The following is a 16350-nucleotide window of genomic DNA, read 5'->3' on the forward strand; positions in this document are numbered from 1 at the left end:
CAGACTCCAGATCTAGATCCAGAGACCAAAACTCTGGAACCCAAACTCTAGAACCTTGAAGCAGAGAGGCCTAAACCAAAAGTCTAGCAACCTGATTCTCACATTCAACAGCCGGGCTGAGCTGTTCTATTCTAGCCAAGAACCCTGTGCTAGAACCATGGTCGAGACCCAGAAAGCAGAGCTGTATCCAAGACCCGTCAGATCCAGTTCAAGAGGCCGCAGACCACCGTGCAGTGCTGAACGCAGAACCCAGAGGGCCTGAGACCGTCCGGTGGAGAGAGTGAAGCCAAACCCCTTGACCAGATCTTTGACGAGGCTCATGCCATTCCAAAGCTAGGAGTGAGTATCTAGTCTAGAACTGTCCATAACCATTCTCTTAGTTTAAAGTAATCCTCTTCCATGCATTTTAACCTGTCCAGAACTGCATTATAGAATCGTGTATCCATCCTATTGTTTCCGAATCTTTAAAGCGCATCTGTCATTTCTGAAATCTTGATTTTATTTCTGCAAAATCTACCTTCACAAAAACATCTGTAACTTTTGAACCACATTTTAAAGCTAAGATCCTAAGCTTTCCAACAAACCCAAAAATGACATTCCAATTCATCATAGTTTTTCCATAATCGCAATTTACGCAAGCGGAAAAATTGCTGCTAATTGCAATTTAGCTCCATTTCACCACTTGTAAAATAGCTGTTTCTTGTTCTCAATTGCTGAAATTCGTTTTCAATTTGATAATCATTCATGAATCATTGCTAGTGTTGACCTGAACCAATCTAAAGTAACTATCACTCATCCTGAATCTCTTTTAGCAAATTAAAATCAATTTAGCAGATTTTCCTATCCATTGCAATCACTTTCAAAAGCGTTTTGACCTGTGTTTTAAAATCATACCTGTTTTCTCTAAGCTTGCTTGGGGGAACTGGGATTGAACTGCATTCTTGATTGTCTTCCTGAAACCTGTGTGCCCTCATTTCCACCTCTTCATATTGCATACTGGGGAGAGTGAGTAGTCACAGGGAAAAAGTGATCATATTGTCTTTTGTTGAAATCATATCAAGTTTATTTCTGTGTTGCATTCTTTCCCATTATTGCATTTCCTTGAACCATAAAAGTATTTGCTGCTACCTTATCCTTCCTATTCCTACTCCTAAGTGATTAAGGAGAGCATTCATTTTGTAATATTACCCATTGCTGATTACTGTCCATATTCCTAAGTGTGCTATTCAAATATTATTTTGTTCATAAAAGTGGGATATATATATTGTTTAACTTCAAATAAGTCTTTTAATTTGCAAAACAAACCTACTTCTTGGCTCAGTGACATCAGAGGGATTTAAAGAGAGGGGTGTTATACAAGGGTTCATCATCCAGATTTAAAGAACTTTGACATAAAAATATATAACTAAGGGCTTCCATTGGGCATCCCATCCTAAGCATTGACTTACTGGTCGATTCATGGAATTAATGTGCGCCGAAAATTCCCGCGCAGAAGTGCCAAAACGTGCGATTCGCAGTAAAAGTGCGAAAATCGCAGTGCAACTGCGAAAATCGCAGGGAAACCAGCGCACATCGATTCATGGAAGTCCGTGCGCGAGAAAACATTGGATGTGCGCTGAAAAAGTGCGCGGCGCACGCCGGCGCACAGGTCATCCAACGGCGTGCGCCACGGCCACTGCGAAATCGCACATAGCGCGGCGCATATCACAAAAGTAGGCGGAACACGGGGCGTAACACTCGGAATGGGGAACAACGCGTGAAAATATGGGCGTCACGGGGGAAGTACAGGAGGCAAGTGCGCGGAACACCCACACGCTCGCCTACAACCCGTTTTCATGGAATCGAATAGCGCAAACCAGCGCACAGTGAAAGACGCGCACAGGGCCAAACAAGTACGTCACAAGAAAGCAGGCGGTAGCGTCCCTGCGCCTGAAATAAATGTGCGCCAAAATGTGCGCTAACAAAAAGCACCCATATACAGCTATGATGAATGGTCCATACAGGGGCCCTCTAGGACAAATGAGGTGCAAAGGGGTACCGACAAACACGGACACCCGCTGTGTGAAAAATAGCTTGTGCGTGTATTACGGGGTTCGCAGGAAGTTCCACATGCGATTGGCCTGGGCACGTGTATTCCGGGGTGCGCGGGAAGTTTTACATGCGAATTAGCAGGGTACGTGTATTACGGGGTTCGCGGGAAGTTCCACACGCGATTGCCCTGGCTCCGTGTATTTCAGGGTGCGCGGGAAGTTTCACACGCGAATTAGCAGGGTACGTGTATTTCGGTGTGCGGGGGAAGTTTCACACGCGAATTAGCAGGGTACGTGTATTTCGGTGTGCGCGTGAAGTTCCACACGCAATTTCAGCAGAGTACGTGTACTCCGGGTGCGCGGCAAATTCCACACGCGAATCCAGCAGCCTACATGTATTTCTGGGGTGCAGGGGAGTCCCACACATGAATTGGCCATGTGGGTCCTCCCAGCTGTTCCCTCTACACCCTTCACGGCCCCTGCAGGCAGCCCACACCACAGGGGACTACCCTGCACCCCTGCACATGTCCCGCAGGCAGCCCATCCACCATGGCCATGCCCCCCAGCCAACCCACATGTCAGCTTGCACTACTGCCCACCAACGCATGTCTCCCAGCACCCCCACCCCCCTGCATCCAGGGGCACCCTCCACCAGGCCCCCACTCATGTCTCCCTGCATCCCCACCCCCCACCAGTCAGGGGCACCCTCCACCAGGCCCCCACTCATGTCTCTCTGCACCCCCACCTCCCAGCATCCAGGGGCACCCTCCACCAGGCCCCCACTCATGTCCCCCTGCACCCCCACCCCAGCACTGTGGGGCACCCTCCACTAGGCCCCCACTCATGTCTCCCTGCACCCCCACCCCTCATCAGTCAGGGGCACCCTCCACCAGGCCCCCACTCATGTCTCCCTGCACCCCTACCCCCCACCAGTCGGGGGCAGCCTCCACCAGGCCCCCACTCATGTCTCCCTGCACCCCCACCCCCCAGCACTGTGGGGCACCCTCCACCAGGCCCCCACTCATGTCCCCCTGCACCCCCACCCCCCACCAGTCAGGGGCACCCTCCACCAGGCCCCCACTCATGTCTCCCAGCACCCCCACCGCCCTGCATCCAGGGGCACCCTCCACCAGGCCCCCACTCATGTCTCCCAGCACCCCCACCCCCTGCATCCAGGAGCACCCTCCAACAGGCCCCCACTCATGCCTCCCTGCACCCCCACCCCCCAGCATCCAGGGGCACCCTCCACCAGGCCCCCACTCATGTCTCCCAGCACCCCCACGCCCCACCAGTCAGGGGCACCCTCCACCAGGCACCCACTCATGTCTCCCAGCACCCCCACCGCCACCATCCAGGGGCACCCTCCACCAGGCCCCCACTCATGTCTCCCAGCACCCCCACCCCCACCAGTCAGGGGCACCCTCCACCAGGCCCCCACTCACGTCCCCCAGCATCCAGGGGCACCCTCCACCAGGCCCCCACTCATGTCTCCCTGCACCCCCTCCCCCCTACATCCAGGGGCACCCTCCACCAGGCCCCCACTCATGTCCAACTCATGTCTCCCTGCACCCCCAGCCCCCAGCATCCAGGGGCACCCTCCACCAGGCCCCCACTCATGTCTCCCTGCACCCCCAACCACCTGCATCCAGGGGCACCCTCCACCAGGCCCCCACTCATGTCTCCCAGCACCCCCACCCCCCAGCATCCAGGGGCACCCTCCACCAGGCCCCCACTCATGCCTCCCTGCACCCCCACCCCCCACCAGTCAGGGGCACCCTCCACCAGGCCCCCACTCATGTCTCCCAGCACCCCCACCCCCCTGCATCCAGGGGCACCCTCCACCAGGCCCCCACTCATGCCTCCCTGCACCCCCACCCCCCACCAGTCAGGGGCACCCTCCACCAGGCCCCCACTCATGTCCAACTCATGTCTCCCTGAACCCCCACCCCCCAGCATCCAGGGGCACCCTCCACCAGGCCCCCACTCATGTCCAACTCATGTCTCCCAGCACCCCCACCACCCAGCAGTGTGATTTGCCTGTGTACGTGTAGATCAGGGTTGCGCGTGTAGTCTGACACGCGATATCAGCAGGGTACGTGTATTACGGGGTTTGTGGGAAGTTCCACACGCGATTTCAGCAGGGTATGTGTATTTTGGGGTGCGCGGGAAGTTTCACACGCAAATTTGCAGGGTACGTGTATTTCGGTGTGTGCGCGTGAAGTTACACACGCGACTGTGCCTGTGAGAGTGGGGTACGTGTATTCCAGGGGTGGGCTGGATTATTTACTCGCGACTGGGCCTGGGAGAGCGTGTTACGTGTATTCCTGGGGTGGGCGGGAAGATTTAAACGCTCGCCTACAACGCGCCAAAAAATAAAAGGACCAATTCTGAAACACGTATGCCAGCATGAAGCAGGCGCACGTCCCGCGCAGCATAAAAGAGTGCGCAAACAACAAACAAGCTCAGACGCCAGGATGAATATACCGTTCCTAGCAGCAGTGGCCGTGGGATACCGCAGAAGGAGGAGAAGGATAGTCAGGGCCAGAATCTTCATACCCAGAACCAGCCTATTTGGTATGCCAGATCACCAGGTGTATGGGAGGTACAGGTTGCCACCACACATAATACTCGACCTGGTCAGTGAGTGGGAGGATGACCTCACATCACCCACCCTGTGCTCCCAAGCACTCAGCCCCCTGGAGAAGGTCCTCTATGTACTGCACTTCTTGGCTATCGGATCATTTCAGCGGACAAGTGCCATAGTGGGGGGGGTGTCACAGGCCATGCAGTCACGGTGCCTACACCAGGTGTTGGCCATCATCACTACACGCCCATCAGTCCGCAGGCACATATACCTGCCCAGAACACCTGCAGAAAGCCAGGCTGTCAGGCAGGATTTCTACAGGGTGGCACAATTCCCCAAAGTGCTAGGTGCCATTGATTGCACCCATGTGGCTCTACGTCCCCCCAGGGCATCTGAGCACATCTATAGAAACTGCAAGCACTGGCATTCCATCAACGTCCAGGTAGTATGTGATGCCAAGGGAATCATCACCTCAGTATATGCCAACTATCCAGGGTCCACCCACGACAGCTTCATTTACAGAATGTCAACCCTAAACCGGAACATGGAAGCTGGGCGGCATGGCGATGCATGGCTGCTTGGTGAGTAGAAATGCCACAGCACACGCATGCATGACAGATACAGAGTAATGCCAATACCCCACTAATGATCCCCATCACCACCTCCCCAGGGGACAGTGCCTACCCTCTGAGCACACACATGATGACGCCAATTCGGAACCCCATCACGCCTCCCGAGGTAAGACACAACACAGCCCATATTGCAACACGGGGCATAGTGGAGCGCACATTCGGAGTGCTCAAGTCACGCTTTCGCTCCCTTGACCGTTCTGGCGGGCAGCTGTTATACGCTCCCCCAGTAGTGTGCAGGATCATAGTGGCAGCATGTGTCCTGCACAATGTTGCAACACGCCGGGGCCTGGCTGTGGACATGGTGGTGCCCCCACATCCCCAACCACATGCACGCCCACCGCGCATGGGAGGGGAAAAGGCACGGGGTGAAGCAGCCCGTACGCAGCTGGTGGCTAATTAATTCACATAGAAAGCACACCCCTGTGGAGTGCACAAAGCCCTGGCACATACTATCTGACAATCAATGATGATTCAATCTGACAATTATGATGAACAAAGGGACAGTCAACTGTCAGAGCCATAGCAGCCTGAGATTGTTCATCTGGAAGTGTCACAATGTGTGCATCCCTACCTACTCAAACACCACCAATGCAGTGTCATCAAAAGACACACTTCCATGCAGCAAAAATGAATACCCACTTGCAAAATACAACATGAGAACAGTGCCATGTCACCCAACCCCTCCCCGGCACGGCCACACAACACACCATGACATGTCATACAATGTGAGAGCAAACAAATTAATCCCCACAACATGCCCAAGTGTCACCAACTACAGTGTCCCTAATGGAAACTGGCCACACATGAAATGCTCACAGTAATGCAGGACCAACAACACACATTACCAAATACTTACCAAGAATACCAATCACCTACACAACCTCCAACCTACCATAAACATGACAGTACGGACTTAAAAAATTGGTACCCTATTGTGGGAGAATCGCTGCTGTCGCTCTCCTCACCCTCTGCAGCTGCAACAGGAGGTGGTGGCACTATGGGAGGCAGCCCACGCAAAGCCCTAGTCTGGTCCTCCATGGCAGCAAGCATGCGGGTGTGGAAGGTCTGGTTCTGGAGGATAATTGTGCGGAGGTCCCCATGCAACAACTCACGGGATGCCCGGACCTCCGCCATAGTTGCCTGCATCTCAGCTGAGAGCGTATGTGTGAGCCGCTCCAGCTGCTGTTCTGTCCTCGTGTTAGTTGAAGCCTCAAGCTCAACCAGAGTTGCCCTGAGCTGACGGAGTTCCACCCTCAGGGCTTCCCTGTGTCCCTGGGACTCAATGGCAATGGCTTCCCACAGAGTCTCCAGTGCCGCCCGCCTGTCCCTGTCGGACGCCAACATGTCCTCCCTGTGTGACTGGCTAATGGAGTCTGTTGTCTGCTGTAGTTGTTCAATTAGCCTTTCTTGGGGGACAATGGAAGTGGCCACCCTATCCATGGCCTTAGCCATCATCTCAGTTGATGCTGTCTGTTGGTTTGCCATACCGTATATGGATTGTGTTAGGCGGAAACCTGTGCAGTTCCCTCTGGGACCACTGCAAAAGATTTAGGACTACAGGCGTTTGGCGGTGAACCCACTTGGTAGCAGTCTGTACCACACAGATTCACTTGGTAGCTGTGGCTGAGCAGTCAGACTTCTCTCAAGAAAAGTTGAGCAGTATGTGGAGTATACAAAATAGGGCAATTCTTCACAGCAAGACAAGCAAACACGCAACGAGGCTTAGTGTAAAGATATTAAGGCATTTATTTATAACGAAACATCTATGGAAAACACTAAGGCAAATCACGGTAAACAAATCAAACACAATTACTCTACGAAGTAGAAAACGATCAATCCCCCTAGCAATATATCGACAACTCTAGGTTCTACCGGTACCACTTATTTTCAGACAGAGGTGTATACCTCAACCTAGATGACACTCGAACATAAGTTAGGACGGGAGAGAAAAGATAGGCAGATCATGAAATCAACACAGTTCAATCCTTCGCGGATAAAATGCAAGGCAGGAAGGCAAGAATCACAATAGATCATAAAGTTCAGAGGGCAGGCCCACTCGGAGAGAGGCAAGGCGTGATGTCCCAAAAAGTCTCTAGAGAAGATGCATTCAAGTCTTTGTAGCAAATTGTTATCGGCAGGTTGAACCAGTTCAGAACAAAGAATGAGAAAAGCTTGGAGGCGACCCAACGGAAAGGAGAGGATTAAGACACCTCGCTCAATCCGATCGAAAGGGAAGCCAGGCGGACACGGTACCTTATTGTGGAGAGCAGCTCCGGCGGGGGCAGATGTTCCTGGTGGTGGATGCACGTCGGGTCTTTGCCAAGAGTAGAGAGGTTCTCATCGTCGAAGAAAAAGGAAGTCCGGTGCACCACCAGGGAAGAGACCAGCCGCGGACTACTCCGTCACAAGGCACCACCTTTTGGTCGCAGTACAGGGGTAGTGGCTATCCGGTTGCCGGGGTGCTCTGCACGGGCAATTCGACCACTGCGTCCTGAGGCGAATAAAAAGCAAAGGGGGCTGGTTGTTCCCACCAGCCAGGGGAAGAGACTCTCCGGCAGGGAGATCTCCTCTGTCGTCGGGAAGTGGTGAGTCGGTTCCGCAGGGCTCCACCGGAGGTGTCGTCGTGCAGGTCGGCTCAGTGTTACCCTCGTCGGATTCTTAGGTCCTGTGGCGACTTCTGAAGATCCAGTCCCAAAAGCCCTGCTTTTATGCAGAAAACCCCCATTCATTCAGCCTAGCTGTCAATCAACACATGCTAAGTGGTGAGCGGGAACGCTCACCACTTGGGCCAATCACACCAGAGTGCGACCTGAGTTGGCAAGGCAACTCGGTCCAGGGTGCCTAAACCCCCTCCCACACCCCTGAGGTAACCCAGACAGAATGGCACCACTTTGGAGGGTCTCTGTACAGAGGCCCGCCAAAAGTGGAACAAAGGGCTCGACCTTTGGTTTAGGAGTCACAGAGACGAACACAGACGCCATTTTAAAAACCGAGTTCTGGCAGAAAATACCATCCGATAAACCTATTTAGGATAAGTAGACCGGTGGTACGTTGGAGATTAACGAGAAACAGTATCAATCTCCAACAATGGGACGAATCCCATAGGGTTATGTTCGGGGTCGAACATAACAAGTAGTTTCCACTGCCACCAGCCAAAACTCGACGAGGGGGGACGGGACAGTGCCCCCTCGAGTAACAGGTCTAGGAGTAATCGAATTACCCCTACTAGTACGTCCACAATAAGATGGTTTGTACTAGTCCTGTTAGTAAATTTAGGTCTAGTAAAGCCAATGGTGACTTTACATGCCCGGGGAGACAGTAGTCAGTCCCCGGGTATGGAGTCTATGGTGGGGGTCCGCTAGGACGCCCCAGTGTTACAGCACGTAGGGTGCGGTGTAACACACATAGAAAAACATATGAGACCCTATGGAGTAAAAGACCCCATAGCCCATTGAACACATAGAAATTTCAAAGGAATTACACACACATATGTCCAAGAGTGGGAGAAAAGAGTCTCAATCTTGGCAGGATGGAAAAACCAAACTCCAGAAATCCAGCAAAGCTGCTGGGGGACTCACTAGGTTAGGAAATTCAGCCTAAACAGAGAATTCTCCCTAACACTCGCCCCCCCAGACTAAGGGACAGGAGGATTTAATCCACTCCTGGATGAATCTCATACCTCTATACCTCTAGTCGATGACATACATCCTAGAGAGACCATCAGCATTTTGGTGGTGACACCCTGACCTGTGCTCAATGGTGAAATCAAACCCTTGCAGGCAGATCGACCATCTCAATAGTTTTGGGTTTTCCCCTTTCATTTGCATTAACCATCTCAAGGGTTGGTGGTCAGTCTGAATGACGAAAGTAGAACCATACAAGTACGGCCTAAACATCTTCAGAGCCCACACGATAGCAAAGCACTCTCTTTCGATTGTTGCCCACCTTGTTTCAGGATCCTTCAGCTTGCGGCTGATGAAGCAAACGGGGTGCTCCCTACCTTTCCCATCCAGTTGACTGAGTATGGCACCTATTCCTACATTTGAAGCATCTGTCTGCACAATGAAGTGTTGGCAGTAATCAGGAGCTCTGAGTACTGGGGCTTGGCAAAGAGCCTTCTTCAGGTTTTCAAAAGCCTGATTGCACTCCTCGTTCCATTTAACCTTTTTAGGGAATTTGGGCGAGGGGATGACGTTCAGTGGAGAAGCTATGGTCCCATAGTTCTCTATGAAATTCCTGTAATACCCGGTGAGACCTAGGAAGGCTCTCACCTGGGTTTGAGTAGTCGGTGTTGTCCAATTTTGCACAGCTTCAATCTTACTGAGCAAAGGCCTTATTTCTCCACCGCCTACCTCATGCCCAAGATAGACTACCTTACTCTGTCCAATTTGCCATTTACTCGCCTTTATGGTCAGATTGGCTCATCCAAGAGCCTGCAAACATCTCTCAGGTGGGTTACATGTTCTTCCCAGGAATTGCTGAACACTGCGATGTCATCCAAGTATGCCATGCAGAAGTCTTCCATCCCATTCAGAACCTGGTTTACCATCCGTTGAAACGTAGCAGGTGCATTTTTCAATCCGAATGGCATTACCTTAAACTGGTATAAGCCAACGGGGGTAGAAAATGCAGTTTTCTCCTTGGCATGGTCTGTCAGGGCTATTTGCCAATAGCCTGACGTCAAGTCAAATGTGCTGAGGAACTTGGCGGCACCAAGTTTATCCACCAACTCATCGGTTCTTGGCAAAGGGTGGGCATCAGTCTTGGTGACTGCATTAAGAGCTCTATAATCCACACAGAATCTAAGTTCCTTAGATCCGGCCTTTGGTACTAACACAACTGGGCTAGACCATGGACTAGTAGAGGGCTCTATTACCCCGAGATCGAGCATCTTGCTGACCTCACCTTTGATGTGGGTTCGTACGTTCTCTGACATTCTGTATCCTCTGCTTTTGACTGGCAGACAGTCACCAGTGAGTATGTCGTGCTGGCCCCAAGGGGTCAAGCCTGGCGAAAGCGAGAACAGAGGGGCAAACTGATTCAACATAGATTTGCGCTCTTCTTGTTGCTCGGGTGTCAGATTGGAGGAGAGATTTACTCCTTCAATTTTTTCGTCTAAAGGCAAGCCTCTGAGGAGATCCGGAAGAGCTTCACTCTCTTCTTCTTCCTCGGATGATGCTAGAAGCAACGCTCCTACATCAGGTCGTGAGACATATGCTTTAAGTCGGTTGGTGTGAAAGACTGTCGGAGCCTCCTTGGGATTGCCCAAGTCCACCAGATAGTTAACCTCTCCGAGTTTACCCACTACTCGGAAGGGTCCCATCCACTTATCTTGCAAGGCCCTCTGCCTTGTTGGGATCATAACGAGAACGAGCTGGTCTTGAGCGAACTCAACAATGTTAGCCTTTTGATTGTGCCAGTGCTTGACCAATGCTTGTCCAGCTTTCAAGTTATCGCTTGCTTCCGTCATCATGTGCGACATTCTCCTCCGGAGACCTATCACGTAGTCAGTCACTCTGACTGGCTTGGGGGAAGGAGCACTATCCAACCCCTCCTTAATCAGGGCCAATGGACCTCTGACGGGATGACCATAGAGTAGTTCGAAGGGAGAGTAACCTACTCCCTCCTGAGGGACTTCTCTATAAGCAAAGAGAAGGCATGGCAGTAGAAGGTCCCACTTACGCTTAAGGGGTTCCTCTAAAGCACCTATCATGCTCTTCATGGTTCGGTTGAACCGTTCCACCAACCCATTGGTTTGGGGGTGGTAAGCCGTTGAGAACTTGTAAGTAACTCCGCAGGTTTTCCACATGGCTTTCATGTAGTGGGACATAAAGTTCGACCCCCTGTCAGAGATTACTTCCTTCGGAAACCCGACCCTAGTAAAAATACCAAGGAGGGCCTTAGCCACAGCCGGAGCTGTAACAGTCCTCATAGGAATTGCCTCAGGATACCTAGTAGCATGGTCTACTACAACAAGTATAAACCTGTTGCCTGAGGAGGTAGGAGGATCAAGGGGACCAACGATGTCAATCCCTACTCTCTCAAATGGGACTCCCACGACTGGGAGAGGCACTAAAGGTGCCACATTCTTGGAACCAACCTTACCAGAGATCTGGCAGGTGTGGCAGCACCTGCAGTGTTTCTCTACTTCGGCCCCCATCTTTGGCCAATAGAAGTAGAGAGAGAGCCTTTCCTTAGTCTTCTTGAAACTCAAGTGACCAGCCAAAGGAATCTCGTGGGCTAATTGCAAGAACTGTGGTCTGTTCTCTTGGGGTACTACAAGTCGTTTGTAGTCTCCAGGTGCAGACTCGGTCGGTTCACTGTAGAAGAGGCCATCTTCCCAGTGCAACCTGTGTTTCCCAGGCTCTTGACCTTCAGCCTGAGCTTCTGCCTGGTGGCGAAGACCTTCCAGAGTTGGACAATCTCTCTGTCCCTTACTGAAGTCTGCCCTGCTGGGTCCACCTTCTGCCAGTAAAGACTGCAGCTCAGGATGGTCAACAGGATCCAGATCTCCAATGAGTTCCTGGCCTTCCATTAGCTCTTCCTCAGAGTCTAATTCTACCACACAGGGTTGTACCTCCCTCTCAGCCTCGGCTGGAGGTGGAGTTACGGGTGTAACTTTGGACAACCGCGGGGAAGTCCGTGTTGGCTGCACTGGAATGCTGGCTGCTGGTTTCGGGATAGAAGTCTTAGGTTTCCCTTTCGCTTCCGATCTCTTGGAGACAGCGGCCGACAATTCCAGTGGAGCAGGAGTGATATCTTTCTTCATCATCTCCTGGAGAGTTCCGCGCATGGTCCTCTCTCTTGCAGGTCTGGTTAGCTCCTGTAACCGTTTACTAGGAGGTCTGGGAGTATGCGATACAACTCCGAGAGTTTTTAAATCGTTACCCAACAGTACGCGTCCTGGTACCTCACTCTGTATGCTGACAGGTATCTTCACAGTCATGTCGTTACACTGGATGAGAACTGGTTATTGGGGAAGCATCTGCACAGGCCCTCCAGCTAACTTGGTGAGGCGTTTGGGTGCCTTAGCAACATCCTCAGCCTGAAAAAACGATTAATCCACCACAGTTATGCTGGCCCCAGTGTCCCTAATGGCAGGCGTCTCCTGACCATTCACCTGGACACTGTCCTTATAATACTCTTTATTATTATCGGGGATAGAATTATAGACATCTAAATTCTGTTGTTCCCACAACCCCAGAGATACTAAAAAAACGCTGGCTGAGACTCCAATGGGTTCGTCAGCTAGCAGTAGAAAGTTTCCACTTGCCATTTGGACTTCCTCCTCTGGAGCGAAGGCTAAGGAGACAAGCTGGACCCCTGAAGGTTTACCCTTACATCTGGGATCTCCTTTCACGTGGTCAGTCGAGCCACAAAAAAAGCATTTACCAAATGCTTTCTGGAATGGTGGCTTGTTCTGCCCTCCTTCCGGTTTGGCACCAGAAGGCATACTATTCTGCTGTGGTTTTCCCGGTGGCCTACCCTTCTGGTTTTGTTTGGGGCCCTCTTTGGAATGTGAGTTATTAGAATTCTCTTTTGAATCTTTTTTAGGCTGTTTTCCCTCATCCTTTTTCTGAGTTGCCCCAGAATCCTTATGAGTAGCCCTGTTGGCAACCCACAAGTCAGCAGCCTTAGCTAGCTTCCTGGAATCCAATTCCTTCGAATCAGCCAAGTGCTGTCTGAGCTCAGGAGAACAGGCATCATAAATCGACTCCAACATAAAAAGATTCCTCATACCCTCATAAGTGTTCACTTTGTAACCCTTAATCCATCCCTCTAAGTTTTTCAACCCTTCACTCACCCAGGTAGCCCAAGGGGTACCATTATGCTTTTTGAGGGTTCTAAACCTTTAAAGATACTGGGAAGGGGTTTTCCCGAATCTAGCTATTAAAGCTAGTTTCACACTTTCGTAATCCGTTTTATCCACCTCCCCCAACTCCATTACCACATCAGTCGCAACAGGAGGGAGCCTAGAGAACAACCAGGGAATAAAGCATTCCCGGTGATGTCCTGGAGCCCATGATTGTATTCAAACAGTTTCAACCAATCCAACACATCCAATCTCGGTTCATACATACCCACTAATTCCTTCGGCATCCGGGGTCTTTTGGGACTGGAGCTCCTAGAGGAACCAGAGGAGAGAGAAGCATTTTCCATAGACAACTTTTTCATCTCTAACTCGTGATTAAGTTCTATTTCCCTGAGTCTTAACTCAGCCTGGGCATTCATCCGTCTGAACTCGAGCTCTTGGTTTCGTTCAGATTGAGCCAAGAACCGTTTGTATTCTAGTTCGAGCTTCATTTTTTCAAGTTCAAAATAAGCAGGGTTACTTGTGGGACCTGGTATGGGCCCCGTAGGCACAGCTGGTAAGGCGGGTAGAGGAGGAGGTGAGACAGTTTCGTTAGCCTCGCCGTCCTCGTCAGCCTCTTCATCGCTATCATCAGAATTACGATTCAGATCAACACCATCACTGTTATCTACAGTTGCTGGGGAGATTGGTTCCTCTGAACCAGTACCCAGACTTTGGTTCTCCAGCAATCTCTCGATTAGTTCTAACTCCGTATCAAGCTGGCCACGCGTAAGCACACGGAAGACCACGCTCCTGCCCAGAAGGCCGAATTACTGCCCCCCAGAGCCCCGAGCACGCTCCCGCCTTCCATCTGCTGCTGCCTGATTGCCTGCTGCCCACGTGCCCTGCCATTTGCTGCCTGCACATCAGCCAGGGGTGCTGTTGCTGTGACCACCCTTGCTGGAACCGAAGACTCCCGACTGGGATTCCATCGCTGCACAGACAGAGCCCCAGGACCCAGTTGCCCACCCACTCCTGCCTCTGGGATTGTCATGTCGGGCACTGCAACATCTGGCACCACTGACAACCCCCGGCCAGAGAGGCAGAGGGGCACCAGCTTCACTGCCACCGAAGTTGGTGTCCTGGTGGAGCAAGTCCTGGGGCAGTATGATGCCCTCTTCGGAAGTTTGCGCGCCGACAAGGAAGGACGGACTCGGATCTGGACGGGCATCGTGACTGCCATCAACACGGAGGGGGTGGCAGTCCGCGACTTCCAACATGTCAAGAAGCGCTGGGAGGACTTGAGGTCCAGGACCCTCAACAAGGCCTGGCGTCTCTTGAAGGCAGCGGATGCTAAGGGGCGCCGGGGCCACTTGTCGGACGATCAGATGAGGGTCCTGGAACGCATATCCCCAGTGCTCCACATCCAGGTCCTTGAGAGGCAGACCCGTCTGGAGTCGAGCGGTAAGTGTACATGCATCATGATTGTAAGCTGTGCGTGTGGTGATGTGCCAGTAGTGTGCAGGTTGCACATCTGTTGGTATGGGGCCGAGTATGGGTGTGGGTGTACAGGGCCGTGAGGCTAACACATGCGAGGGCTGTCATGTGGGAGACATGGATGGTGCTTGTGTGTGTAGGCTTGCATGCCAAATGCAGTTGTGTGGGCACACATGTTTGGATGAATGTGTATGTAAGTAGGCATGTTCGTGATGTCACACATGAATGTTGTTTTCAGCGCTATGTATCAGCACTGTGTACATGTGCATGTGTGTGTATTTGTCAAGGGTGCAACAGTGATGCAACATGGATGCATGTGACAGCGGGATGTGGAAGCCTGATTGGCAGATTTGACATTTAATGCCCATCTGAACACTGCGACAGTTGGCAGAGGTGTACACATGCATGCAAGTGTGGTGGTGTGTGTGCATGTGTAGTGCACTCCCTGTGTTGCATGTGATGTCTGGCTCACCTTTGCCTGCTCATGCTGTTGTATGTGTATGGATGGTGCTGGCAGTTGCGATATGGCTGTGGTATGGCTCATGTGTGCAAGTTGAAATGACATGTGTGTTGGCGATTGTGATGCCATGTCTGAGGTTTGCCAATGCCACTCATGTACAACTGTCATGTGTGTATGTGTCCATTGTACAGTGCCCTGATGCCTGTGTTTTATTTCTCCCTGTCTGCAGCGTCAACTGATGAAGAGGGTGGAGAAGGTGCTGTGGAGCACAGCGGCGGGGATCGCACTGCCAGACGGAGACGCAAGGCTCGGCTCCCCTCCCAGGTTGTGATCTCGTCGGGGAGTGAGGAGTCCGGTGCCGCATCCCAGGCCGCAGCTGCCGGGGGGAGGTCCAAGAGGCGGAGGTCGGAGTTGGACTCCTCAGCAGCAAAAGGGGCAGCTGGAACCCCACAAGGCCCAACAGGGGAAGATGGCACGGAGTCATCCAGGTTGGTGGGGGGTTTGGTGGAGGAGGAGGCTGTGCAAGCAACAGAGACGGGGTCGGGAGGTGGGGATTCCACTGGTGCTAGTGGTGCAGTGCAGGACCAGGGACAGGAGGCAGCACAGGCCGCCGCGGAGGTGCCTGTGTGCAATCCTGTCCCTGATCCTATCACTGCATCATCTTGCACCAGCAGGGATGCCTACGTCCAGACCCGTTTTCAGGCAGGGGATGAGCTCACAACAACTGGCCTTCCTCTGCCTGCAGACGTGGCTATCCGGGTCCGGGTTGAGCCTGTCCTGACTGGTGTGGCGTTGCATCAACGGGCCATGCGAGGTGACCTGCAGTCTTTTCATGAGGAGACTGCACGTCATCTTGAATGGCTCGTTGACCGCGTCGGCCTACTGGGACAGGTCACCCAGGCCGGATTCCACCGTTTGATGGGGCTTGCTCAGACCCCCTCCTCAACTGAACCCCCTATGCGCCAGTCGTCCTCCGTGCCATCTTCCCACCCATTAGTCACCTGGGTGCCCTGTGGAGCTGCCTCTGACGGTGCGGCCAGGCTGGTGTAGGAGGCATCCCTGCCACAGTCGGGAGTCGGACGTCCAGCAGGGGTGGCCACATCAACGACTGCACGCCAGCCAGTGGAGGATGTGCAGGCAGCAGGAGGCAGGGCACGGGCAGAGGCACAGCAGCAGCAGCAACGAGGTGGGAGCCATGATGGCTCGGGGCCTTCGACATCGGAGGGGCAGGCATCGGCCGGAGGGCAGGAGGACCCAGGACGGGAAGTGTCTTCCGTGTGGCAGCGGTTGGGCCACGCCATAGATGCGGAGCGGCAGCAGGCGGAAGAGGCACGGCTCACAATGGTCAGGGCGGA

Source organism: Ambystoma mexicanum, chromosome 5p (genome assembly GCF_040938575.1).
Source record: "Ambystoma mexicanum isolate Mex_15411 chromosome 5p, UKY_AmexF1_1, whole genome shotgun sequence".
Lineage (NCBI taxonomy): Eukaryota > Metazoa > Chordata > Amphibia > Caudata > Ambystomatidae > Ambystoma > Ambystoma mexicanum.